The sequence below is a fragment of the Notechis scutatus genome, chromosome 2, assembly GCF_049901735.1.
Source record: "Notechis scutatus isolate UNSWTSFEM ecotype Mainland chromosome 2, rNotScu1.2, whole genome shotgun sequence".
Taxonomy (NCBI): domain Eukaryota; kingdom Metazoa; phylum Chordata; class Lepidosauria; order Squamata; family Elapidae; genus Notechis; species Notechis scutatus.
Genome location: NC_142010.1, coordinates 24,221,843 through 24,248,789, shown reverse-complemented (window position 1 = coordinate 24,248,789; position 26,947 = coordinate 24,221,843).

The following is a 26,947-nucleotide window of genomic DNA, read 5'->3' as shown; positions in this document are numbered from 1 at the left end:
CCTTGTGGTGCTAAAACCACTGAAAAATACAGCCATGTAAAACCCTTGTCCAGAGAAACAGTTGAATATTTATAATTCATTCATTTGGACAGAGGCAGCGAGAAACCCCTGGCAGAATGTGGCTGTTTTCCTGGCAAAAGGCCCGTACCTTTCTGTTAAAGACAAGTCTACTGGGTTTTCAAAACACTGCTAAACAAGTTTTTAAAAAATATATACAGTATATAGTGCTCTTTTAGAAGCTCAGTACGCCTGAGGATATTAAGTAGCCTGTGTAGGTTGCTTTGAACGCCTGTTTGGTCGAGTGCAGTGTTTCTCAACCATGGCAACTTTAAGATGTGTGGACTTCAACTCCCAGAATTCCAGGTTAACTGATAACAGATAATCAGAGTTGGAAGGGACCTTGTAGGTCATCTAGTCCAACCCGCCGCTTAAGCGGGAGACCCTACACCATTTCTGACAGGTGGCAGTCCAGTCTCTTCTTGAAAGTCTCAAGTACTTCAAGGTTGAAGTCCACACGTTCTTAAAGTTGCCAAGGTTGAGAAACACTGGTCTAGTGGTTAGAGTACTAGATTAAGACCAAGGAAACCTGAGTTCTAGTTCCGCCTCAGGCATGAAATCACCTGGATGACTTTGTTTGGACCAATAATACTCTGCTAAACAAATAATTCCCTCAACACTGTCCAACTATTTACAAAGTCTGCATTACTATTACTACTAATCTTCTCATCACTCCTTATCACCCATCCGCTCCCACTTGTGACTGTATGACTGTAACTTTGTCGCCTGTATCCTTACGATTTATATTGACTGTTTCCTAGTATGATTTGATTGCTTATTGTACCCTGTGACTATTATTAAGTGTTGTACCTGATGATTCTTGACTCTTGACAAATGTAGCTTTTCTTTTAAGTACACTGAGAGCATATGCACCAAAGACAAATTCCTTGTGTGTCCAATCACACTTGGCCAATAAAGAATTCTATCTATAACTTTCAGCCTTAGGAAGAAGGTAAAGACAAACTATTCTGAAGCTAAAACTGCATGGTTTTGTCCATGTAGTTGCCAGAAGTTAAAACTGACTCCAAAGTACAAAAACAATAACACAAATGGTGTAATGTGAAACTGGTGCTACAATTGTCCAAAGTCTGAGGACGGCCACTAGGCAGAGACCTCAATCCCCATATTTCCCAACCTTGGCAATGATAAGATGGATCGATGTCAACTCCCAGAATCCCTTGGCAGACATGGCCATTGCTAAGAATTCTGGGAGTTGAAGTCCCACATTTCAATGTTGCCTAGCTTGGGAATCACTGCTTGGTGCAAACATCTTATTTGAAGCTCAATTCAAGATGGCCACAGGGTGCAGTGTCCTGTGAAGAAAGGGTGGGGCCATGCCTGCAGCAACCTCAGTTAGCCAATAAGGAGCCGGATTGATTCCACCTCTGACTACAACATTGCCAGCGTCATACTGAGGCATTACAGATTATTCATACCGCAAGCTTTGGTGGGAGAAGAGAGTAAGCTCCATTTTGGCAACGTTGGGAAAAAAAACACTTTACATTGCCTTTGCAGTTGGAGGCAAGACAGAGGCAACATCCTGCTAATGATAAAAACAATTACAAGCAGTCTTCGACTTATAACATTTTGTTTAGTGACCATTCGAACTTATAATAGCACTGAAAAAAGTGACTTATGACTGTTTTTCACACTTTTGGCCATTGCAGGACCCCCATAGTCATGTGATCAAAATTCATGGCAACTGACCCATATTTATGACAGTTGGTGTGTTCTGGGTTTATATGATCATCTATTGCGACCTTCTGACAAGCAAAGTCAATGGGGAAGCCAGATTCACTTAACAACCATATTACTAGCTTAACAACTGCAGTGATTCACTTAACAACTGTGGCAAAAAGTTTTAAAATGGGGCAAAACTCACTGAACAACTATCTCAGCAAAATAAATGTTGGGTTCAATTATGGTTGTAAGTTAAGGATTGCCTGTCATGATAAAAACAGAGAAATGTCTTTGTGTTGTGGTTATAGAGGGAGGTGAAGATGGAGCCCTCTGCTTCGTTTACGCATCATGCTCTTTTCACGCTTTCCCAAACGCTGGCATCCTGAAGATGTTTTTCAAATCGTGCTAAATTGTAAACCATGATTTAATAAGGGCTTAGGGCTAAACCCAACGCAAATGATGAGATCTTTTCATGCCGTGTGTGTGTGTGTGTGTGTGTGTGTGTGTGTGTGTGTGTGTGTCAAGACAATATCCCTTGGCTAACCTTGGGAGTTTGCAATCTCCCCACTACCGGAGGGATCTCTGAATCTCTCCATGGTGCCTTCCAATTTCCATCATTTGGAGGACAGACATCAGGTTGGGACACACAAGTCGATGTGCTCATCGCCAGATCAAAACTGTTTTTCTTCAGGGCCCCTGAACTCTGAAGGGATTTTTTTTTTGTCGGTAAGCAGGATGCTTTTTTACCTTGAATTCTAGGCAGGAGCTTGCCAAGGCTGAAGGGAGGGACTGTCTTTGATCTCTGCGTTTTGAGAGGAGCCAAGGGGGAAGGGGAGAAGGGGAGGGGAAGGGAAGACTTCTGCCTTTGTTCACAGGAGGACAGGAGGGGACTGAACAGAGAAAGGGAGGGGGATGTCTCTAGGTCTCATGGTAACAGCTGCTCCTTAAATGCAGCCTGGGGGTGGAGGGGATGAAGGGACCTGGAGGGGTGTTGAGTGCAAGTGGGGCGGGCGGGGGGGCAGGAGTGTGGAGTTGTGCTTACTGGATTGGAATGGCTGCGAGGAAGAAGTGTTGAAATGTACACACAACCGGGCAATCAGCTGGCCTCTTCCCACCAGGAAGCGCCGGAGCTTTTTCTGGAGTGCCAAATGGGTGATAATTCATGTCTTTTCGGATATCATGCCTTCTGTCTGCAGCCCTCAGCGGAAATGTTTGCCGGCTGGGGGAAGCCAGAAGAGATACGGGGCAATATTCTTGGCACTTTCACTCCAGCTGGTGTCCGGGTGTGCAGAGCCTGGCTCCTGGGGAAACTGCGCTCTCTCTTTCTCTGGCCTTTTGTCCAACTCCAGTCAGGGAAAGATTGCCGAGTGTTTTGAAAAATGGCACGCATTTTCCGATTGAGAGGAAGTGTTCGCCCAAGCCTTGTGCAAGCCCACGTGTTAATAAATTCCTTGGATGATGGAGGAGAGAGGGGATGTTTATCCCAAATTGTGTATGATGCAAAATCGGAAGGAATATCTACCTGTGTAGGAGAAGGCTGGGTGTCTTTTTGGAGCAATTTTGGAATTCAGAGAGTGTTCTCACATAATCGCTGCTATTGGGGGACAAAAAAAACCTCCCCCCAAAACATAAATTGAGCAGAAGTCAAGTTGGTAACATTGTTTGATGTCTACTGCTGTCCACCGTATCTTTATCTTTTTTTCCCCTGGATTGATGGGCATTCTTCCCAACAAAAGAGCAGTCAGCTCCTATTCACCATTTTTATTTTCTAAGAATTTCTGTAGAGCCCACCTGGGCCCAGAAAGAGGCATTCTTGTCTGTAAAGATGCATGCAGCTGACAGTCTCCTGCTTTACAGCTGGCCCACTTCCTTTTATTTATTAAAAAATAAAATATATATATATACATTCAAAGGAGACAGGGAATCTGGCATGCCCCAAAGGGATGGTAGTACTCTTGGGACCACCTCCATTTATCTGGGTCAGAAAAGATAATCTAAAACCCCGCGGAACAAAATAATTGCAATCGTTTGAATTTGCAAGATGGGTTGTTAAAATTTCAAGGAAAAACAAAAAAAGTGGGACAAGGGGAGGGGGATTTAGGTGTGAGAGTGGGCTAATATTTAGGCCATATGTCTGCATTAGGTTATCATCTTAGATGAACTGTTGAATAATTTAGCAGTATGCACAATGGACTATCATGAACCACAGAAGTGATGTTAAATTGATGGAAAGCTTCTCTCAATATTTACTGGAAAGCAGAAACAAGGAAATAAAATTGGAAGAGTATTTACCCGGCAGTAATATCTTTGAAAAATACTTAAATTTCCGAACAGATTGCAAACTGAATATGAACGAACTGCCCCTAAAGCAAAGCTAATGCAATTTTAGAATCCCCCAGCCCTGTATTATTAGAAAAGCATCAGCAACTTAGGATGTGTTTAGAACAGGAGGGTTGTTTGGCGAGAGTTGTGTGGAAACTAAACCATGTGACAAATGGTTGAAAGAAATAAGTTTAGGTTAGAAAACAAGATTAAGAGAAGACATGAAAACAATTTAAAACAGTGTTTCTCAACTTCAGCAACTTCAAGATGCGTAGATTTCAATTCTCAGAATTCCCCAGCCAACACCGGAGAAGTCCACACATCATAAAATTGCTGAGATTAAGAAATACTGATTTAAAGGCAGCTGTGAGAAAACTTATGGAGAAGGGGGTTGAAATTTACACTCAGCTACAGTCTTAGGGAGAATCTCTATAAAATCATGTATTTATCACCGGAATTGATTGTCAAAAAGGTAGAAAGAGATTTCAAATATATGTTGGAATGGAAACACCAAGGGGCTTTTTACCACCTTTGATGAATTTGTGAAAAGGCTACAAATTATTGGAATGAAATACATATTCAAAAAAATCATCTGAAGATCAGTATACAATTCAGACCAGAGATATTTTTGTTAGGGTTGATGGACAAAGGTTTGAAGAAATTGCATGGTATTTTGTTCTTGTATATGATAACGTATACTAGCATATGAATTAACTATAACATACAGTTATGTACTATAACATATGATAACTAGCAATACTTCTATATGCCTAATGTTGGAAGGATTTGATCATACTGACAATACTTACAATGGGAGAGTAGCTGGTAAAGCTGTGATGATGAAACTAATAAAGATAAGGCATTGGCCAAATTGGCATTGGACATTTTGCAGGAAACAAAAGAAAATGAAATCATGATGTTTCAATCTGATGACTACTAATATTTACAGATTATTTTCAAAAAATGAATGTTACATTGTAATCGTACAACAAGAGTTGAACTAAAGTTTAACTAAGTTTTATCTGCTGTAAGAGAAGGTGGAAGTCATTCCTTTTTTATATGTCTTTATTAAATTTCAAAGTCAAACATTAAAATACAAACTAACATAAAACAGAAAAGGGAAAAGGAATAACAAGACAAATTAAAAGTGTAAAAAAAAAAATACAACAGAAAATTTTATAACAAGGATGACCTCTGGTTTTCTTTTACTCCAGAAGTAATAAGAATACCTCTTGCTGTATTTAAACAAATAATATCCATATTTTACAATAGGGATATCCAACCCCCAGTCCATGGGCCAGGCCCAGGCAGTGGCATGCCAGAAACCGGGCTGCGCAAACAACAGAGTCCCACCCGCGGGATGCAGGCAGCATGCAAAACCACACCCCCTCCGGTCCATGGAAAAAATACTCTCTCCACGGAACTGATCCCTGAGGCCCCAAAGTTTGGGGGCCACAATCTTAAAACACTAACGATCAATTTCTAAAATACCCATATTCATAAAATATAAAATTAAGAGCTGTGGTGGCGCAGGGGTTAGAGTGCAGTACTGCAGGCTACTTCTGCTGACTGTTGGCTGCCTGCAATTTGGCAGTTTGACTCCCACCAGGCTCAAGGTTGACTCAGCCTTCCATCCTTTCCAAGTCGGTAAAATGAGGACTCAGATTGTTGGGGGCAATAGGATGACTCTATAAACTGCTTAGAGAGGGCTGTGAAGCATTGTGAAGCAGTATAAAAGGCTAAGTGCTATTGCTATTCTTCTCTTAGTTTTAATCTAACAATTTCTACTTTTTAGTTTTTCTTTAAAATTTTAATTTTTTTAAAAAAAGAGAGACACTGTTCTAAAGTTTTGAAAAGGCTGTCATGCTGAAATGAGAGGCAGGATCACTGTTCTTATTGCAGGATCAAAACCAACAGGGAGGAATAACTGGGGAAGAAGCTCTTAGCGGAATATGATGTTTCCTATCCATAAGAGCCATTTGACAATGAAACAGACTGGTAATGGTTTTATTGCTGAAGCTGTATCCTGAGTCACAGATCCTGAACTAGATAAGGCAGATCTGCACAGCAATCTTCAAGCTTGTAGATCTGTTGGGAATCATACAGACACACCCTGATTCACAGTGATAGAGACTGAAGTTCTGTCAAGTACAATAGTTATACATTTCGATCCCTGTTTTACGAGCTTTGTTGTGAGTCAGTCCTCAATGTAGGACCACAATTGGGACCAGAATTTCTGTGGCTAAGCAATGTGGCCGCTAAGTGAGCTGTAACCAATTTTACCCTTTTTTTGTGGCCACAATTGTTAAGTGAATCTCTGCAGTTAAATAAATCATGAGCTTGTGAATAGAATCTGGCTGCCCTCGTTGACTCTGATTGAAAGCTATCTGGGAAGGTCACAAATGACAATTATACAACCCTAGGATACCACAACTGTTATAAATATATGCTGTTGCCTTATTTTGATCACAAAATGATGCCTCTGGGGATACTGCAACAGTTAAGTTCAAATGGTTGCTAACGAATGGTTATGAGCCAAGGACTATCTGTAGTTTTAATGTGAAAATATACTTCAATATGCAGACTCTAGAAAGTCGGCAGAGAAGAGCAACCAAGATGTTTTGGGGACCGGAGGCTAAAACATACGATGAACAGTTGCAAGAATGGGGCATGGCTAGTCTAGTGAAGAGAAAGACCAGGGGAGACATGGTAGCAGTTCAGGGACTGCCACAGAGAGGAAGGGGTCAATCTATTTTCCAAGGCACCCGAAGGCCAGGCAAGGAATAATGAATGGATGGAAACTGAACAAGGAGAGATTTAACCTGGAAATAAGGAGAAACTTTCTGACAGTGAGAACAAACAACCGATGGAACAGCTTGCTTTTGGAAATTGTGGGAGCTTCATCACTTCTTAAAAACTTCCAGCTTTGAAGAAAAGTAGAGTAGAGTAGAGGGTAGGAGAGAAGAGAATAACAGAGTTGGAAGGGACCTTGGAGATCTTCTAGTCCAACCCCTTGCTTAGGCAGGAAACCCTATACCATTTCAGGCAAATAGTTCAGACAAATATCTTCTTAAAAACTTCCAGTATTGGAGCATTCTCAATTTCTGGAGGCAAGTTGTTCCACTGATTGAGATGGGACAGAGACTGAACAGCCATCTGTCAGAAATGGTATTGGGTCTCTTGCTTGAGCAGGGGGTTGGACTAGATGACCTAACAAGGTCCCTTTCAACTCCATCATTCTATTCTATGCAGTTCAAGATCTGCTTGCCTTTTATGGAGAGTAGATGCACTTATTTATGGAGAGTAGATGCACTTATTTAGTGCACCTGAGTGCCAAGGACCAGATGACCGCAAAGAATAAACCCTTCCATTCTCTACCACTCAGTTAGAACTGAAGAAGCTTCTTGGATGGGAAACGGAAGGCTTTCAAGGGAAAAAAAAAAACCCAAAGTCCAATTGCCCTTTGGAAAATCCACTTATTCAGAGTGTGTGCAGCACATTTGCTGAAGCCCAGTATTTATAACAAAAAGAAAGGCTGCTGAGCACTGGACCCACGTGGGCCCTTCTTGTTAGATCTAAGAACAGTGTGAAAATCATGAGCTGAGCAGAGTTCGTTCATTAGCTTTTGGACGGCATTACTGAAGAAAAATAAAGATAAGCATAATTGAAAACTTTTGAGAATCTATTCTTAGCAGTCAGTCCCAGCCTGTTTTTTGTCTCGGGAACCGGCAGGCCTGCTCTGGAGATAGCACATTCATATCACTGAAACCATCAAGAGCTCGCTATGCAGGGCAAGCTATTTAAACTGTGGCGCCAGCCTTAGTTTAATAGTTATTTCAAATAAAAAAAAAATGTCAAAGCATTCATGGTCTCCAAGACTGTCCAAGGATGAAGAGTGTCTTGGATGAGAAGGGCCAGCGGCATTCCTTTCTCCGGGCAATACTTCCCTTAAAATACGTTTCTTAAAAAGGATCAAATTTTACAATAATTGCAAGGTTTACTCTGCTTACTTAATGCTGCCTGAAAACCGAGTTATATTCCGCTGTTTTTAATTAGACACAAATTACTTACAGCTGGGAACTGAAAAGGACAGAGTTTAAAAGTAATTAGTGGAAGAAGCTTTTTTGCACAGTATTTGGTACAGGTAGTATTTGACTTACAGCAGTTCGTTTAGTGACCACTCAAAGTTACAACGTCACTGGAAAAAAGTGACATATGACTGTTTTTCACACTTACGGCCGTTCCAGCATCCCCATGATCACGTGATTTACATTTGGATGCTTGACAACTGATTCACTAACTGTAGTCAACCTATAGCTATATTTTAAAAAGATTAAAGGTATTGCCTTTTTTTCATAGTGTATCCTAACTTGATGTACTTAACAAACAGGGAACTATCTATGGTGTTTTAAAGATATAGACCAGAGTTTCTCAAATCTCAGCAACTTTAAGATGTGTGGATTTCCGCTTCCAGAATTCCTCTGGCCAGCATTCTGCGTAGGGGAATTCTGGGAGCTGAAGTCCACACAGATTGAGAAATGCTAGTTGAGAGCATCGTTGATTTTATGACCCTTGGCTTGTACTCTGAAGCTCAGAAACAGTTAGTCACCTCATCTGCCATCTGTGGGAATGAGTGTGTCATTTTTCTATTCAAGGGTCACTTTACGGATGGTACTTTTTCAAAGTTCATAATTAAAATGCTGGAAGGCTTCGATTGCAAGAGAACAATTAACCCCTCTCCCAGATTCAATTTACAATATTTCCATTGCATTTTTCAATTGATCCGTCCGATGGTGGATGCTAAAATGCAGTAACTCAGGGGTGTCCAACCTTGGCAACTTTAAGACTTGTGGACTTCAACTCCCAGAATTCCTCAGCCAGCAAAGCTGGCTGAGGAATTCTGGGAGTTGAAGTCCACAAGTCTTAAAGTTGCCAAGGTTGGACACCCCTGCAGTAACTGATGAAAGCCAAATGATTTGAGCAAAGTTAGGTTTCTGAGGATTATTCTCTCTCTCTCTCTCTTTTTTTTTTTTTTTGAATAATGTGACTTTTAGCCATTTTCACTCAGGAGAAGGGAAAAGGCTACAGGCTCGAGTTGCTCCCTTATTTATGTCCACCACAGATCTGCCAGGATATTCACGATTCTGACCTTGCAAAGGAGGATTTATAGGGCTAAATGCATGCTGCAAGTATGTTCTTTGGTGTGGAGGTCTCTGTAGCCATGCTGGCTGGGAACTCTGGGATATGTAGTAGCCCCAACATATCTGGAGCTCTCCAATTTGAGGTGGTCTGACATTTCAAGATTGGGATCAGCTGAAAACAGAAGAACAAATATATGTATCCTTTTTTTGGAAATGTGGATACTTTCAAAAGGTTTTGTCTAAGAATGGGTTGGAGAACAGAAAATGCATGCAATGACAATAGCAGGGAAGCTGGTATAAATAGTCCTCGAACTACAACCATTTGTTTAGTGACTGTCTGAACTTACAACAGCACTGAAAAAAGTGATTTATGACTTTTTCACACTTATGACCGTTGTAGCATCCCCAAGATCACCTGACCAAAATTTGGATGCTTGGCAACTATTTCATATTTATAATGGTTGCAGCGCCTGATGGAGGAAACGAGATTCACTTAGCAACCACGTTGTTAACTTAACAACTGCAGTGATTCACTTAACAACTGTGGCAAGAAAGGTCATAAAATGGGGCAAAATTTATTTAAAAGCTATCTTGCTTAGCAACAGAATCAAGGACTATCTGTATTTTCTTCTTTGCAGGATTTGGGGCAATAAATGTGTCTTAATAGGCAAGGCCAATACATATATGCAACATCATATCAACCTATTTTCCAAAGCACCCGAAGGCCAGAAAAGGAATAATGGATGGAAACTGATCAAGGAGAGATTCAACCTGGAAATAAGGAGAAATTTACTGACAGTGAGAACAATCAACCAATGGGACAGAAGTTGCCCTTGGAAGTTGTGGGAACTTCACCGCTGTAAGCTTTCAAGAAGAGACTGGACTGCCATCTGTCAGAAATGGTGTAGAAGAGTCTCCTGCTTGGGCTGGACTAGATGACCTACAAGTCCCTTCCAACTCTGTTATTCTATTCTGTTAACCCATTTTACCAGGATGCACTGTGAGGATGGTAAGTAACAGTGGGAATGGAGAACCCAGGAAGGTTTGGTCTTGAATATAGTCAATAAAAGGCAGAAAGAGTGTCTCCCCCCCAAAAAAAAAAAAAAAAAACCAGGCCACGCAGCCAAATTTCATAATGAGAAGTAAATTCAAACTTACAGTTTATTTTTGTACTTCTTGATTTTTTGTACCTACTTGTCCCTTTTTGTACCTACTTGTCCCTTTCAATTTCCTGTGCTGACTTGTTTTGCAACAGCTAAAGGAGGGCTCATTTCCATGCCTGAAAGAGCAACTTTACAAAAAAAAATCACATAATGGTGATTCACAAGACTTTTCCCTTTACGCTACCGAAAGAACATGCTGGGACATTGCGGGATATTATCTCCTTTTCATACACATATGCAAGTTTGCAGGTACAGTATATGCATGAAGAGGAAAAATTGGGGACAAAGAGAATTAAGAGAGAACCAAATCAAGATATAGATGTTGCAGAAAAGACCAATTAATCCACTGGGATTTTGTTCACTCCACTGAATATAGAAAAGAGAGGAATGCCTGATCTGGTTTTTGATTGGGACAACTAAAGAAGAAGAACAGGGGGAAAAAACATCCTTTTGCTAACAGTTCAATATGCTCTACTGTTCATGTACTTAAATACGTACATATTGATCAGCTCATTCCCTTCTGCAGTAAGCAACCTTATGCAAGTCACAGAAAAAAAGAGATAAAAGAAATTAAAGAAAGAAATAAGAGAAAAGGAAAGGAAATCTCTTATTTGCCCCAACAGCTTTCAATATCACTTTCCATAGCTTTTTTATCCTTGCAAATCGTCCTTGTTGTCATCATCTCCATATTCCGCTTCCTATGTTGTCTTTTCTTTTTTTCTTCTGTTTTTGAGGATCTCATCAATTTCATCCAACCATAGAACATAGAGTTATAGGATTGGAAGCAGGGGTGGGATTCAAATTTTTTAACAACCGGTTCTGTGGGCGTGGCTTAGTTGGTGGGCATGGTTTGGTGATCATGGGACTGGCTGGGCATGGCCAACTCAACATCACTCACATCGAGGCATGTATCTCCTCGCCTGCCCTCTCATGACTGTGGGGATGCTGCAACAGTTTTAAGAAAAATGGTCATAAGTCACTTTTTTCAGTGCCATTGTAACTTTGGTCACTCCACACAAGCAAAGTACCAGCAAAGGAGGGGGAAAAAAACTCCAGAGAAGTTCCTGAGACAGGAAGTCTCATCCTGTAAGCCAGGGGTCCCCAACCACCGGTCCGTGGACGGATACCGGTCCATGGAACAAGTCCTACCGGGCGCTGGTTGGCGCCGCATCTTTTCTTGATGAAAAGTGCTCCGTGAGCTTTTCCAGGTAGAAAGCTCACCGGAAGCACTTTTTCATCAAAAAGATGGCGGCGTATGCGCTCGTGAGCTTTTCCGGTAGAAAGCCATTTCTACCCGGAAAAGCTCACAGTGGCGCCGCTTTTTTGATGAAAGGCTTCCGTGAGGTCACCGGAAGCACTTTTTCATCAAAAAGATGGCGGCGCCCAGCTGATGCCGGTACCGGGCCGCGCATAAAAAGGTTGGGGATCACTGCTGTAAGCAACACCAGAATGTTTCTTCCTCCCTTACAGGATTAGGCCAGTAATTTCCTAAAAACCGGTTCTCCGAACTGCTTAGAATGTTAACAACCGGTTCTAGCGAATAGATGCAAACTGGTAGAATCCCACCCCTGATTGGAAGGGATCTTGAAGGTCTTCTAGTCCAACCCCTTACTCAAGGCAGGAGACATTATAACACCCCTGTCATATGATTGTCCAGTCTGTTTTGAAAATTTCCAGAGCACCCATAACTCTGGAAGGCAAGTTATTCTTAATAGTAGGAATAGGTTCATTGTTCTCACTGCAGGAAATTTCTTCTTACTCGTACTATGATTCTCTGATTCTCTCTCTTTAACAAGTTTCCACCAATTACTTCTTGTCCTGCCCTCTCATTCCTTAGAGAATACATCAATCCCCTCTTTTTTGTGACAGCCTCTCAAAGTACTGGAAGACTGTTAAAGTGTCCCTGATAACTTTCTCAGTTTTCTCTCTCCTCTCAGTCCACTCATTTCACTCTTTCTTCCTACATTTGTTTTTCATTTATTCATCTCAAGATTCATTCGTTAGTTCACCCATTCATTCATGGATTCATTCATTTTCAAATGCATTCATTCATTTTCAAATGCAATCATTCATTTTCAGATTCATTCATTTCAAAATTCATTCGTTCAAAATACATTCATTCATTTCAAATCCGTTCATTTTCATTTGACTGTCAAAGTATCCCAATATACATTTTCCCCCAAATTTATTAGCTTCCTGACCCCAATGGACTCTTTGATCACTTTTGTATTCCATTCATTCATTGCCTGATCATCTTTACTTTGTTTCTTCTTCATTTACCATATATTCTTCTAAACTACTTTTATTGTTTCCTGACATACCTCACTTTCACTTCTGTTTCACAAAGTAGGCAAAAGTATGCTCTTACATAAAAGCCATTTTCGTTTCGTTTCACACACATTCCTTGCAACAAAACCCTTCCTAGTACCTCTCTACCAGCATTTGTCCATTCTAAAAGTTCTCCACATAGTCTCTTCTATGGTAAACACTGTATCAAGGTGCATATCCAGACATGCATCTATTAGGCTGATGGGGCAAGAATTCCTACGCACACATTTCAAATTTGGGGACTTCCTTTTCAAATCCGGTACATTAGATTAGACTTCCCAGGATACGTAACTATTATGAGAAGGGCTTATGATGGGGATTAATGATCCCATGCATCTAGTATGCATCGGATTGGAGAAGGTATATAAATGTAGCTTGGAGATATTCCTGGTGAGATTTATTTTAGCTTGTCACAAAAGGTGATCAGATGACTTTGGGATGCAGCAACGGTCATAAATATGAACCAGTGGCCAAGCATCTGAATTTTGATCACATGATCATCGGGATGCTGCAAAGGTTATAAGTGTGAAAAACGGTCCTAAGTCACATTTTTCAATCCTATTGTAACTTTGAACAGTTACTAAATGAAATGTTGTAAATTGAGGACTACCTTTAGTAAAAATGCACGTCACATGATGTGTCACTTAACAAATACAGTGGAAGTAAGGTTGTAAGGCGTTGACTGTCACATGATATTTTGCTTAAGGGCTGCTGCTTAGCGATGGAATTGCCAGTCCCAATTGTGGTCATTAAGAGAGGACTCTCCCTAATGTTTAAGAATTAGTTTGGGACTGGGAGATGCAGTCCAATGCAAGACCTCTGTAGGATATTCCTTCTATTTAACACCCACAGGAAGCCGCTGGAAGAGGTTCTCCACTGGTATGGAGATCGCGCCTTAATTGTGCAGTGGTTAGAATGCAGTATTGTAGGGTAACTCTGCTCACTGCCAGAAGTTTGATCCTGACCCGCTGAAGGTTCACTCAGCCTTCCATCCTTCCAAGGTGGGTAAAATGAGGACCAAGATTGTTGGGGACAATATATGCTGACTCTATAAACTGCTTAGAGTGGTTGTAAAACACTGTGAAGCGGTATATAAGTCTAAGTGCTATTGCTATAGGTATCTTCAGTGTGCTGATGATATCCAGTTGCAGAACTTGATCCTGGGCTGAACTAGAAGTACTTCCCCAGTGCCTGGAGACTGTGCTCTGACCCAAACCCTTTTCCAATAAAACAAACACGAACCGAAGGGAACAGAAACCTTTTAATGATCCTTCCGAATCCCCGGTTAAAAGGCTGCTGCAAACTAATTAACTTTGATAAACACGAGCCTCTGCCAAAACTGTGAGAGGCTGCCAAGAACAACAGATAAGGTTACCTAGAAATATTTTACAACACAAGAGTCTTCAAATACCAACTAAGATACTGCAATGTCCACGAGGGTCGAGTTTCAAAACTTCTTTGCTTCCTGCAAAGAACGTCCGATTTCTTTATTACTTTTATCCTTTATTATTTTTGCAAATAATAGAAAGCGGTGAACACAATACTCTTTCCTCCTCCTCCTCCTTTCCCCACAACAACAATTCTGTGAGGTGAATTGGGCTGAGAGAGAGGACTGGCTCAAAGTCACCCAGCTGACTTTCATGTCTAAAACAGGACTAGAACTCACAATCTCCCGGTTTCTAGCCTGGTGTCTTAACCACTAGACTCTCTGGCTGATTTGAAAAGCTTCCAGGACAGAGAAAATGCTGCTTTGCCACTTTGCACCAGATAATCAGTTGTTTTTGAGAATATTATTTTTACGATGTGATGATAAAAGTGAAGATGCTTGTTCCAGTTATTATTGTGTTTGGATTATATTATAACTTTTATTGTTTTAATTTTTCTTTGTTGGAGTGCATGTCACTTAGCCCCCTCAGGGGTAGCAGAATTGATCTGTTGGGAGAAATGGGTGAAAAACCATTGGGAATGTATACAAAAAATACATATAATCTCAGCAGGTTCCCTCAAGGCAGGAAGGCCTCCCAGCTGCCTGCTAAAGTCAGCAGGGATCTACACTGGGTAGCAGCAAGATAAGAAGATGCGGAAGGCAGACGATCCCATTAGACACAGTGGGAAAGGCATGATTTCGTACTATGTGAGAGAAGATCGTGGCAAATCAAGCCGGCATTTTACCAAGAAACCGCATGGATAGACAATATAAAAAGATGGGCGGTAAAGGTTGGATGGGATTCAACGTGGTACTGAAGAAGACCTGAGGAACCTTTGGAGTTCCATTGGTGTTTATGATTGGGCCCAGGGGTGGGGCACAGGGGTTCGGGAGAGCCCCTAGCTAAGATTCTGTGCAGTTTGGAGAACCCCCAAATCCCATTCCTAGATGGTCCCGCCCACCCCACTCTCCCCCTCCCAGGGGTCCCCATGTGGCCCATTTTGGATGCAGGTAAGTGCAGGGCGCATGCAGAGGCTCAGGGAGGGTGAAAAATGGAAGTTCGGGAAGGCTGGAAATGAGCTCATTTCCAGCTTCCAGAGTGTCTCCAGAACTTGGGGAGGCTGTTTTCGCCCTACCAGAGGCTCAAAGAAAGCCTCCGGAGCCCAGGGAGGGCAAAAACGCTCCTCCACCGTGCTAAAATTTTCGAAGCCCACCCTTGATTGGGCTGGATTAAAAGCCTTTGCAGTTAAAGCTGGTTGTCATATAAGAAAAGAGAATCCAAAGCTGCAAAGGCAGAATTGCAGTAGAAACATGAAATGTAAGGTGCATGAGCATGGGAAAGTTTAATGCAAAGAAAGATGAATTGACTAGCCATTAGGATCTTGCGTATTAGCAAACTGAAGAAGCAGAGAGCCGGCTTGGCCTAGTGGTTAAGGCCCCAGGCTAGAAAATGGGAGACCATGAGTTCAAGTTTCACCTTAGCAATTGGTGCTTTGGGGCCAGTCCTCTCTCCCTCTCTTTCCCTCCCTCCCTCTCTCTCTCTCAGCCCAACCTACTGTGGGGAAAATAGGAAGAAGAAGGTGGGTACATGGGATATAAAAATAAAACAAATAAAGTAAACTAGAATAGAATAGAATAGAATAGAATAGAATAGAATAAAATAGAATAGAATAGAATAGAATTAGAATAGAATAGAATAGAATAGAATAGAATAGAATAGAATAGAATAGAATAGAATAGAATAGAATAGAATAATCAGAGTTGGAAGGGACCCTGGAGCCCATGCAGGGGTCCTTATACAATTTCAGGCAGGTGGCTGTCCAATCTCTTCTTACATAACTCCAGTGTTAGAGGACCCACAACTTCTGAAGGCAAGCAGTTCCATTGGTTGAGTGTTCTCACTGTCAGTAAATTTTTCCTTATTCTAGGTTGGGACTTTGTCAAAGAACAAAATAAGATTTGTCTGGCACGACCTGTTTTTGACAAACCCACCTTGGCTTTGGGTTATAATTTGCTTGTTTCTAGGTTTTCACAGAACTGTTGCTTGATTATCTTTTCCAGATAAGGTTTGACACTACTGTTTATCACTTTGGACCTGAAAAACCATAAAGAAAAAACAATAATGTTAATTTCATAGGAAAAATATAGCAAGGATAATACTTGGGAACAATGCAAATCAGTTATTTAAATACTATCAATGAGAGTTCGTAAACCACTTTAATACAATGACAATCTAACTTAATATTTCAATCCCTTATGTAGAAGAAGATTGACAAATTTTATGGTTAATTCATTCTGGATATACAAAAAGGTTGTGCTGCGTGTTAATAAAGACTTGAGCACCACAATTGGAAATGTTAAAGAAGAGAAAATAGCTAGCTAGAAAACCAAAATGAACCAGAACTTACCGTGCCAATTTTTGCCAATCCAGTGATATCTTCATTGTTAACACAATTTTCCAACTGCCAAAATGACACCGATACACATGGACAGATATCAAATTGATTGCATTATTAGTACTAGGAGGAGGAAGTTACAGCAAGTCCTCATCTTACAACCACACAATTGAGCTCTGTTGTTAAGCAAGGCAATCGTTAAGTGAGTTGTGCCCCATTTTGCAACCTTTTTTTGCCATAGTTGTTAAGTGAATCACTGCAGCTATTAAGCGAATTATGCTTTCATTAAATAAGCAACTTTCATAAATAAATGCCAGTTGCCAAACGCCCAAGTTTTGATCACACAACCATGGGGATGCTGCAACAGTTGTGTGAAAATCAGTCACAAGCCACATTTTTCAGTGCTGTTATAAGTTTCAGTTGTCACTAAATGAATGGTTGTATTTCGAGGATTCCTTGTGTAACCTTGTGGGCAGAGGATGACAGTGCAACAGACTATATGACCAGTCTGTGGGCAATTCCGTATCAAACTAAAGTGAAAAAACAAAGCCAACCATTTTCCTCAATGTGTGATCTTAAAGAAATGTTTTACCATTGCAATAATGAAATACATCTGAAAAAGAAGTGACTGTTGAGTCTGAATAAAAAGTATTGTGGGAAAATATTCTAGTGACACATTCTCCCACCCCCTGCATTTGTGTCCCCAGTTGCTAACCACAGTTTAAATATGTATACTTTGCACTGAACATTAAGGATTGTTGGTAGTTTCTGGTTAAGTGTTTTCATCTGTTATTAGCCTCACAACTTTTTTCTAGAAACCATATTCCAAATGTTTGAATTTCCATTGCTGTGTAATGTGTCATATGTAAAGGAGCCATTCATGCTTAACATTTGTTAAACTATTATTTGTGTGTGTGTGTGTGTGTCTGAATTGATTTTACATTGCTGCATATGCTCCAATTCTGGCCTCCCCATCTGATATTGGCAGCCGGGTTTCTCTTTTCTAATGTTATGCCAAGTTTGTTCTTGCAGCTAAATAGGCATCTTAATCATGTGACAATTTCATGATTTCATTTAAAGGTAGTCCTCAAGTTATGTCCATTCATTCAGCGATCATTCAAAGTTACAACCATACTGAAAACATGGACTTGTACGTGACTGGCCCTGCAAATTTCAGCTGCTGCAGTGTTCCCATGGTCACATGATAAATATTAGGGACCGCTCACCCTAATGACTGCCCTCCCCTTGCTGCCGCTGCCCCCTCTTTCCCCCCAGCCTTTGTCACTGCTGTGTCTTAAGGCTGGCCTGCAAGGAAGGAAATAGGATGACCTGTAGTATGTTGGATAGATTTGTTTACAGCCATGATTGTTGCATTATTGGGAGACCTGAAGTGGCTGGTTGGGGAGAGGTCACCCTGGAGAAGATCTATCTTTGTGATTGGAAAGAGTCAACACTGACAGATGTGACCTAATTAATCAATCAGTTAAGGAAATGTCTTTAAAGAATATTTAGCTATTCATTCGGTGTTGAAGTGTGTGGATGCGTCCTAGATGAGAATGGTTATTCATGCAGAAATACAACAGGCGGACTCTTCTATGAATGGGTGCTTTATGTTCACAGAAACATTTTGTTGTATTGTATGAGGGGGTTCTCTTATTGGGGAATTATTGCTCTAGAATGCAAGCAAATAAGACAAACCCAGGCTATTATCTTTTCACCCCCCCAACTTAAAGAGGTAAGAACGAGTTAGAGTTCTGCATTTCTGGAGAAGGGGGAAAAAGCATTTAGCTGTGATCTAAGGAGTCTCACTTTTACAGAAATACAGATTAACAGAGTTGGAAGGGATCTTGTAGGTCATCTAGTCCAACTCCCACCCAAGCAGGAGGTCCTACACCATTTCTGACAGATGGCAGTTCAATCTCTTCTTGAAAGTCTACAGTGATGAAATTCCTACAGCTTTTGAAGGCAACTTCTGTTCCATTGGTTGATTGTTCTCACTGTCAGAAAATTTCTCCTTATTTCCAGGTTGAATCTCTCCTTGTTCAGTTTCCATCCATTATTCCTTGTCTGGCCTACAGGCGCTTTAGAAAATAGCTTCACCCCTTCCTCTCTGTGGCAGCCCCTCAAATATTGGAAGACCGCTATCATGTCTCCCCTGGTCCTTCTCTTCACTAGACTAGCCATGCCCAGTTCCTGCAACCATTCATCGGTTTGAGTAGCCCCGTGTAAAATGATCCTAAAAATAGATGGTAAAGACTTTAAATAGGACATATTATATCTAAATTCACTGCTATAGTAAAATAAATCCAGGCGATGTGACGATCCTGTGACCTTTGATGGGCCCAGATGGTTCATAAATTGTTATGTACCAGGGTCAGCATTGAAGTTGTGGGACCTGTCAAATATTGACATATTGGCTCCTTTCTCCCCTGGTGCTCCTGCCCCCAATCTCTTTCCTGAGTTCGCGTCTTCCTTTGGGAAACATACAACCTTATACTGACATCTCTCCTTGATTAATAGGAGAGCTTCAAAACGCTCAAAAAAGAATTTACTTTTTTTTGCTTTGGAAGAGCCGATGACCAGCATGCTTGTTGTCTTAATGATTGTCTTAAGTAAGAATGATCGCAATTTCGTGGATCCACGCTTTGCAATGGTCATAATCACCGGCCGCCGAAGAGCGGATTGCAAATTGGGCGTATGACTTCCAGAACAGGCCACGCTTATTTTTTATTTATTTATTTGAGTTGTCAATCGCTTACAAGGTAATAAGTATAAACATGAGTAAGAATAGAAGAAAAAGGTATGAATAAATGGGACAACAGGACAGGAACGGTGGGCACGATTGTGCACTTATGCACGCTTCAAGCTTATTTTGCCGTGCTTAAATTGCAACCCTTTTCCCTTTTCCCAGGCCTTTTGGGATTTGGCAACCCTGAAAAGGCAGGGAAGGAAGCTCTCCCTGGACCTGCTGTGACTTTTCAGGTCAGCCTCCTTTTGTGGCAAGGCTGCTAAAAGGCTTTCTCTTCCTCGCAGGATAGGTGAGGGGGAAGGGCCGGAGACAAAGGGGGTCGCCTAGGAACTGAAAGGCCTTCGGCCCCTTTCATTGGTGAGGGTGAAATAAAAGCGCTTCCTTGGGTAGCCCAATGAAAGGTCACCTTTGCCTTTGTTTCCCCCTTAAAAATCAACATGTGCCTATCCCCTCTTTCTGAAGTATCCTTGGGGTCTTTCCGGGGTTTGCTGCATGGAAGGAAAACTTGGATGTTCCCGGTTGGAAGGTTTAAGCCAGGATTGTGGGGCAAGGCCTCTTTCCAGCTGCTACCGAAAGGAACTCCTTAATCGTTTTAACGACTGTCTTTTTCCTGCTTAGAAGGCCTCTCCAATCCACAGCAGCCAAGCTCTCTCTCTCTCTCTCTCTCTCACACACACGCACACACGGCTCTCATTCAGGGGTGGGATTCAGTTTTTTAAAACAACCGGTTCTGTGGGCGTGGCTTAGCTGGTGGGTGTGGCTTGGTGGTCATGTGACTGGGTGGGCGTGGCCAACTCAACATCACTCATGTCAAGGGGCGTTTCTCCTTGCCTGGCCTCTCATGACAGTGGGGATGCTGCAACGGTCATAAGTGTGAAAAATGGTCATAAGTCAGTTTTTTCAGTGCCGTTGTAACTTTGAATGGTCACTAAATGAACTGTTGTAAGTCAAGGATTACTTGTAAAAAAAATACAAAAAGTTTCTTTGCTTGCAAAAACTGCCCTAAATACCAATCATTAGATTAAAAACACCTGCAAGCCAGAGTTACAAATCAGGCAGGGTGCCAGAGCACCTTGAGGAATGAAAATAGTTAAAATGCAGTGATAACTATCAAGCAGCCATCTCTTGCTCATAAAGTGAAACCCTTTAGCAGAGAGGTCATTTAAGCTCTCCAGAAAAAGCACAGCCAGGAAAAGCAATCCTTAGATCCATTTGCACCACTTAAAAATACCAGCTTGTCTCACTCACCTCACAAGATATCCTAAGGAAATCACCCAGATTTAAGGAAAGGTCACAGCCCCCCCAGAAAGGCAGTAAAAAAAATCTAGTGCCAAGCTTGCATCCTTCCTCTTGGAAGTATACCCCAAAAGGACACTGCCAGATAGCACTAAAGCAGTGAGGAAGACCCCCTCCCCAGATAGAAAAAGAAACCATGAGGCAGGAAAAAATTCAAACACAATACAAATACTTAAATCACAACAGTAGCTGTTGCTTGTTGAAGCTGAATAGGGAAAATTATCCCATCAATAAACACAGGATTAAACATCACCAAGCACAGAATTAACCTTCCCCCAAAAACAGTTTTAGACCAAAACTCAGAAAGGGTATGCAAACTCACGTTTGAATGTCAATCTTTCTAGCTAGCCAAGAAGCCTTGCTGAATGTCACTCATCTTGGTTCCCTGTCACTAAAAGCTTTGCTTCATTATTCAGTTATTTCTTCAAAGTGCTAATTGTCCAGGGAAGTATTTCTTCCCAACAGCAGTGTAAAAATCCTTTCCCCTTTAAGAAAGGCAAACCTCAAGAAGCTCCGGAGACAGGAAATCTAGGCGTTCTTGCAAGAATGTAATAAGGGTGGAAAAAAACAAAAGAAGATTGCTTCCAACTACTGGTTCTCCGAACTGCTTAGAAAGTTAACAAGGGGTTCTATACAGGGGTGGGATTCAATTTTTTTTAACAACCAGTTCTGTGGGCGTGGCTTAGTTGGTGGGCATGGCTTGGTGGTCATGGGACTGGCTGGGCACATTGACGCACGCATCTCCTTTCCTGGCCTCTCATGACTGTGGGGATGCTGCAACAGTCGTAAGTGGGAAAAATGGTCATAAGTCACTTTTTTCAGTGCCATTGTAACTTTGAATGGTCACTCCACACAAAGTACCAGCAAAGGAGGGGAAAATAACTCCAGAGAAGTTCCAGAGACAGGAAGTCTAGTCCTGCCAAGAATGTAATAAGGGTTGTAGAATGTAAGAGAGGCAGTTTCTGTAAGCAACACCAGAATGTTTCCTTCCTGCCTTCCTTACAGGATTAGACCAGGAATTTCTTTTAACAACCGGTTCTCCGAACTGCTTAGAATGTTAACAACCGGTTCTAGCGAATAGGTGCGAACCTGTAGAATCCCGCCCCTGGTTCTATAGAACCGGATAGAACCGGTAGAATCCCACCCCTGCTCTCATTCCACATTATGAGAATAGAGTACTGTCAATACAATTGGATATAACAGATATAACACAATAAGAGAATTGGAAGGGACCTTGGAGGTCTTCTAGTCCAACCCCACTGCTCAGGCAGGAAACCTTATACCATTTCAGACAAATGCTTGTCCAGTCTCTTCTTAAAAACTTCCAGTGTTGGAGCATCCACAACTTCTGCAGGCCAGTCATTCCACTAGTTAATTGTTCTAACTGTCAGGAAGTTTTACCTTAATTCTAGGTTGCTTCTTTCCTTGATTAGTTTCCATTCATGGCTTCTTGTCCTGCATTCAGGATATTATGTCACAAGTGGACAAAGTAGCTTAAATGGCAGAAGGAAAGAGCCAACCCTGGAATGGAGTGGTATGTATAGGCTGCCCTCGACTTATGACCGCAAATGAACTCAAAATTTATGATGCTAAGCGAGACATTTGTTAAGTGAGATTTGCCCCATTTTACGACCTTTCTTGCCCCAGTTGTTAAGTGAATCATCACACTTGATAAGTTAGTGACACGCTTGATAAATAATCAGGCTTCCCCACTGATTTTGCTTCTCAGAAGATCAGAAAGGCTAATTACAGGATGCCAGAATACTGCAACCATCATAAATATCAACCAATTGCCAAGCATCACATGGTGGCGCAGTGGTTAGAATGCACTACTACAGGTAAACTCACTGCTCACTCCAGGAGTTCAATCCTGACCTGCTCAAGGTTGACTCAGCCTTCCATCCTTCCGAGGTGGGTAAAATGAGGACCCAGATTGTTTGGGGCAATAGGTTGACTCTGTAAACCGCTTAGAGGGGGCTGTAAAGCACTGTAAAGCGGTATATAAGTCTAACTGTTAGTGCTATTACTATCCAAATCTTGATCACATGACCATCAGGATGCTGCAACAGTGTGAAAAACGGTAATAAGTCACTTTTTTCCATGCTGTTGTAACTTTGAGCAGTCACTAAACAAATAGTTGTAAGTTGAGGACTACCTGCACTGGCAGGCCAGCTATTTTTCAAGTTGCAGTTCAGCGTTTTCCCATGACTGTGGCTAAAAAAAAGACTGACTCCCAGCTTCCAGGAGAGAGAGAAAAAATGACAAATTTACACCTTATAAAACCTATTGTGAAAGTTTTTTTGTTTTGTAACATGACAAATAGCCATAATTTTTCAGTCCGAGGACATAAGGAATTACACTTTGCCTCACAATGTCTGAAACTGAATAATCTTTTTTTAAAAATGATTAGATGCGATGAATATGCACAATTTCTCAGACTGGGGAGCCCCAAAGAATAATATTTTCAAAACTGCAAATAAATGCTCTGAACTGAATAGCAGCTTGTTGAAAATTACTAGAAGTGTGATTACTATATTGACTATCCATGATTTCACAGTATCACAAATCCAGATTTTAAGAGGTGCTGTGAATCAAAACTGTTAATAGAGCAGCAAATTTCTACCATATTTTATATATAGCACAATATAGTATATTTATAAAGGAAGAGACAGAATAGAAAATACAACAGATTCCTAGAAGCAAGTAATAATTTCTTGCACAATGGACTTGTACTCTTTACAATGGTCAGCAAGGAGCAAAGATCAGACATACCGATGTAGGCTGTCTAATAAATAATAATGTGCTAGTCAGTGTTTGCCTTGGGAATTAAGAATTAGCAATAACTTAAGCTCTGTGAAACAGTAAACCAGCCAGCAGTTTGAATGAGAAACTATATATAGTTCAAAATTCAGGAGAAGCTGAGAGCACTTTGATAAACAAGCACATTTTGTTTAAAGGCATTGGCTTTTCATCATGAAAGCTTATGCCTTTTAATAAAATGTGCTAGTAGGAAGGAGTCCTACCTCCTTTTGGCTATCTTAGACTTAGTACTGCATGGTTTCCCTCCTGTCGGTTTCAACTGTTGCATAGGGCAGTGGTCGCCAACCAGTGGGCCGGGGACCACTGGTGGTCTGCGAGAAAATTTTGGTGGTCCGCAGAGAAATGTCACCCCCAAAGCAATTAATCCAGGCTGCGCAGGAACACAAGGCTTGCATCGCTTGCATTGTGAACAGCACGAGGTAGTGAGGGGATGGGGGAAAGGGCGGAGGGGGGAAACTTGCCCCACTCTCCCCACACACCTCACCTGGCCACCAGGCTGCTTCTTTCCGCTTCTTTCTTCTGCTTTTGGCTCCACACAAGGAAAGCAGCAAAAGTCTTTCTTTCTCGTTCCCAAACTCTGCCAGAAATGAGTCTTTGGGACCCTGCAAGGCATCCTTCTCCAAGAGGCTGCGCCGGCAAAGACTCATTTCTGGTGGAGAGAAAGAAAGACTTCTGCTGCTTCTGCTGCTTTCCTTGCATGAAGCCAAAAGTCTTTCTCTCTCTCTCCCTCTCCCGTTCTCTCCCTCTCCCAAGAACGGAGCTGGAGACAGTATCCTGCGATCTCAAATAAAGAATGATCGATTGGTAGGAAAATGGGGTGGGGAAGTTTCCTGCAGACTTTTTTGGGGATTTTCCCAGGGTCTCTGCTGCTTTCTACAGAGACCCTGGGAAAACGTCAGCAAGCCACCGTCAGTCAAAATTCATATTAGTGGTCTGCAGGATTTAAAATTATGAGTTTGGTGGTCCCTGAGGTTCAAAAGGTTGGCCACCCCTGGCATAGGGAACATGTTTTGCTTCACGTAAGCTTCCAACTTTCATGGTGTTATTCGATGCAAATTTTATTTATCACATTTATATTCTGCCTTTTGTGTAGAAGCTCAAGGGTCCCCCTCATTTTACTCTCCCAAGAACATCCTAGTGAACCAAATTAGGCTGGTGTGTGTGTGTGTGTGGACTCGAGGTTGATTTGTGTTTGGCATCAGCATGCAATTCTGGGGCAGGGAAGGAGGGGTGACAGTTGTCATCTGACAGGCCTTGATGGCTTCCAGAGGCTTTGTACCGCAGAAAACTAAACGTGAGACCTAGATGGCTGAAGTTAGGTTCCAGAGAGCAGTTGCTGCTTTTGGCTTCCCTGCTGCATGGCCATTTCTCTGCTTGAACTTCTGGAATCTTTTGCTGAGCTGGCAGTGGACTCCCCAAAGCTGATGGACTGTGATTTTAACTTGCCCCGGGTGATGTTGAGTCCAGGGAAGGTCAAAAGATCACAGCAACCATCAACTATGCCCAATTATTGAAGGCCTGACACATGCTGGAGGTCACACATTAGATCTGTTTGTTTTTGTTTGCTCAGGGCAATTGTGATGTTATCTGAAGGTGTAGGACATTATCATCAGACTGCTCTCATGCTCAGGTTTTGCCCTGATCACTTCTTGAGTTACTGGTGCTGCTTCTCCTCGCAGAGTCAGAACCTAGTAGATTGGCCCATTCTGGGTACCTAATGGACCCAGGGGATTTTTATAGGGCTCTTGGGGTTTTTCCTGAGGATAAGAGTAAGATTCATCCTGGGAACAAGGAGGAATTTCCTGACAATAAGAACAGTTAATAAATGGGATAGCTTGCCTTCTGGAACTGTGAATGTTCCATCAATGGAGGTTTTCAAAAAAGATTGGATAAACATTTGTTCTGAGTGGTATAAGGACTTCTGCCTTGGGCAGAGGGTTGGACTTGAAGACCTCCAAGGTCCCTTCCAGCCCTATAATTATATGATCAGGTCCAGTTCTTCATCTGAGGTCTTAGTTTCTACCTGGAATGGACAGGTGACGAGAGCTTCAATGTGGCCTTTTACTGAACACTGATCTCTGGGAGGTTCATTAGTTTTCTGATGACTTCTAAGAGATGAAACATCAGAAGGCATGCGTAGAATGTTGTTGGAGGAAGATGAAGAGCAAATCTGACCGAGCACATGTAAAAGTACACATTTGGGGTTACATCATGGTGATAAAATGTAAGGGACCCTTTTTCAGGTGATAAGCCTCAGAACCATCTTGTGGACTCATGAAGAACACTGTAGGCATCTAGAAGAAAAAACAGATTTGCTCATATTTGGACTCTTGACTGGACTGAGCTGGTCAAGGTAGTGGAGACATAGTTATGCTGAGTGAAGTTTCATTCTATAATTTCCGAGGATGTGGACAGGAAGTTTGGAACTGTTAACCAGGACACATATTTGTTAGATCCTGGTCACTCTTAGCATATGAAAGCCACTCAAGGACTAATCTCTGGCTGGATCTATGTGATGTTGCTTGCTGTTTTGATAGAGATTGGTTCCTTTACCCTTGAAGGAAGTGGTGTTTCCCCCTTCAGATTCTATTAAGGATGCTGGTCTCACCAAATTCAGCCATATTGAATATGGCAGACATTTTGTATCCTGCCCTGGGAATCAGAAAGTGGCAGGGGCCTATCACACCCCAAGGAGGAGACCTGCACTGAGAACTTGTCCAGAGGCCTCCAAGGAAAAAAAATAGAGCCACAGGGAAAAGCCATTTTCAGTACAAAATGACCAACGGTGCCAGCAAGGAGGGAATTCCAAGAGACAAAATGGCGGTCACGACATGGCAATCAAAGCCCCGCCCCTTTGTTCAGTGCATGTGTCACATGGGAAAAGGGGTGGGGCTTTGATCACTATGCCGTGACTGTCATTTTGCCTCTTTTAACCCCTCTACTTTGGCTGCTATTAAAAATGACACAGGAAGAGAATAGTTATTCCTTTTCTTCAATCTCCTTCAATAACACTGTTCTATGAATGCTTTGCATTAAAAATAGTGGCACATCTTCCACTGTGCTTTGAAATTGCATGCTTTGTCTAACTGAGGGCTGGCTTTAAGCTGAACCAACAACAACAATCAAGTTCAGTGAGTTAATCGGTAAAAGAAAGGTGTTATTCATTAGTTAAGTAATTACAACTGCCATAATGAGGTGATGAAAGCTATAGTACAACTTGTCTCAAAGGTTCCAGGTCTGGATACCTATTTTGATGAATATTTAACAAATAATGATGGCCACGAACTTTTGTCCACCTGCCTGCCTGTCACCAAACTCATTAACCAGATGATCTGAACCGAAAACAAAGGTGGACTTTTGCTTTTTTTTTGTAAACTGACTGCTATCTTGATTCACAATCAAAACATGGTCTAAATATCAAGATGACACTGTTATCAGATTTTGTAAAAAGAATTATTTTGAAAAGTCTAGCATTGTGGCAGATGCTTCAATGTCTCCAGTAATACCGAGTCATGTTAATTATTTGTGATATGTCTGCTCTTACTGTGCGGATCCTCCTACACCTTTCA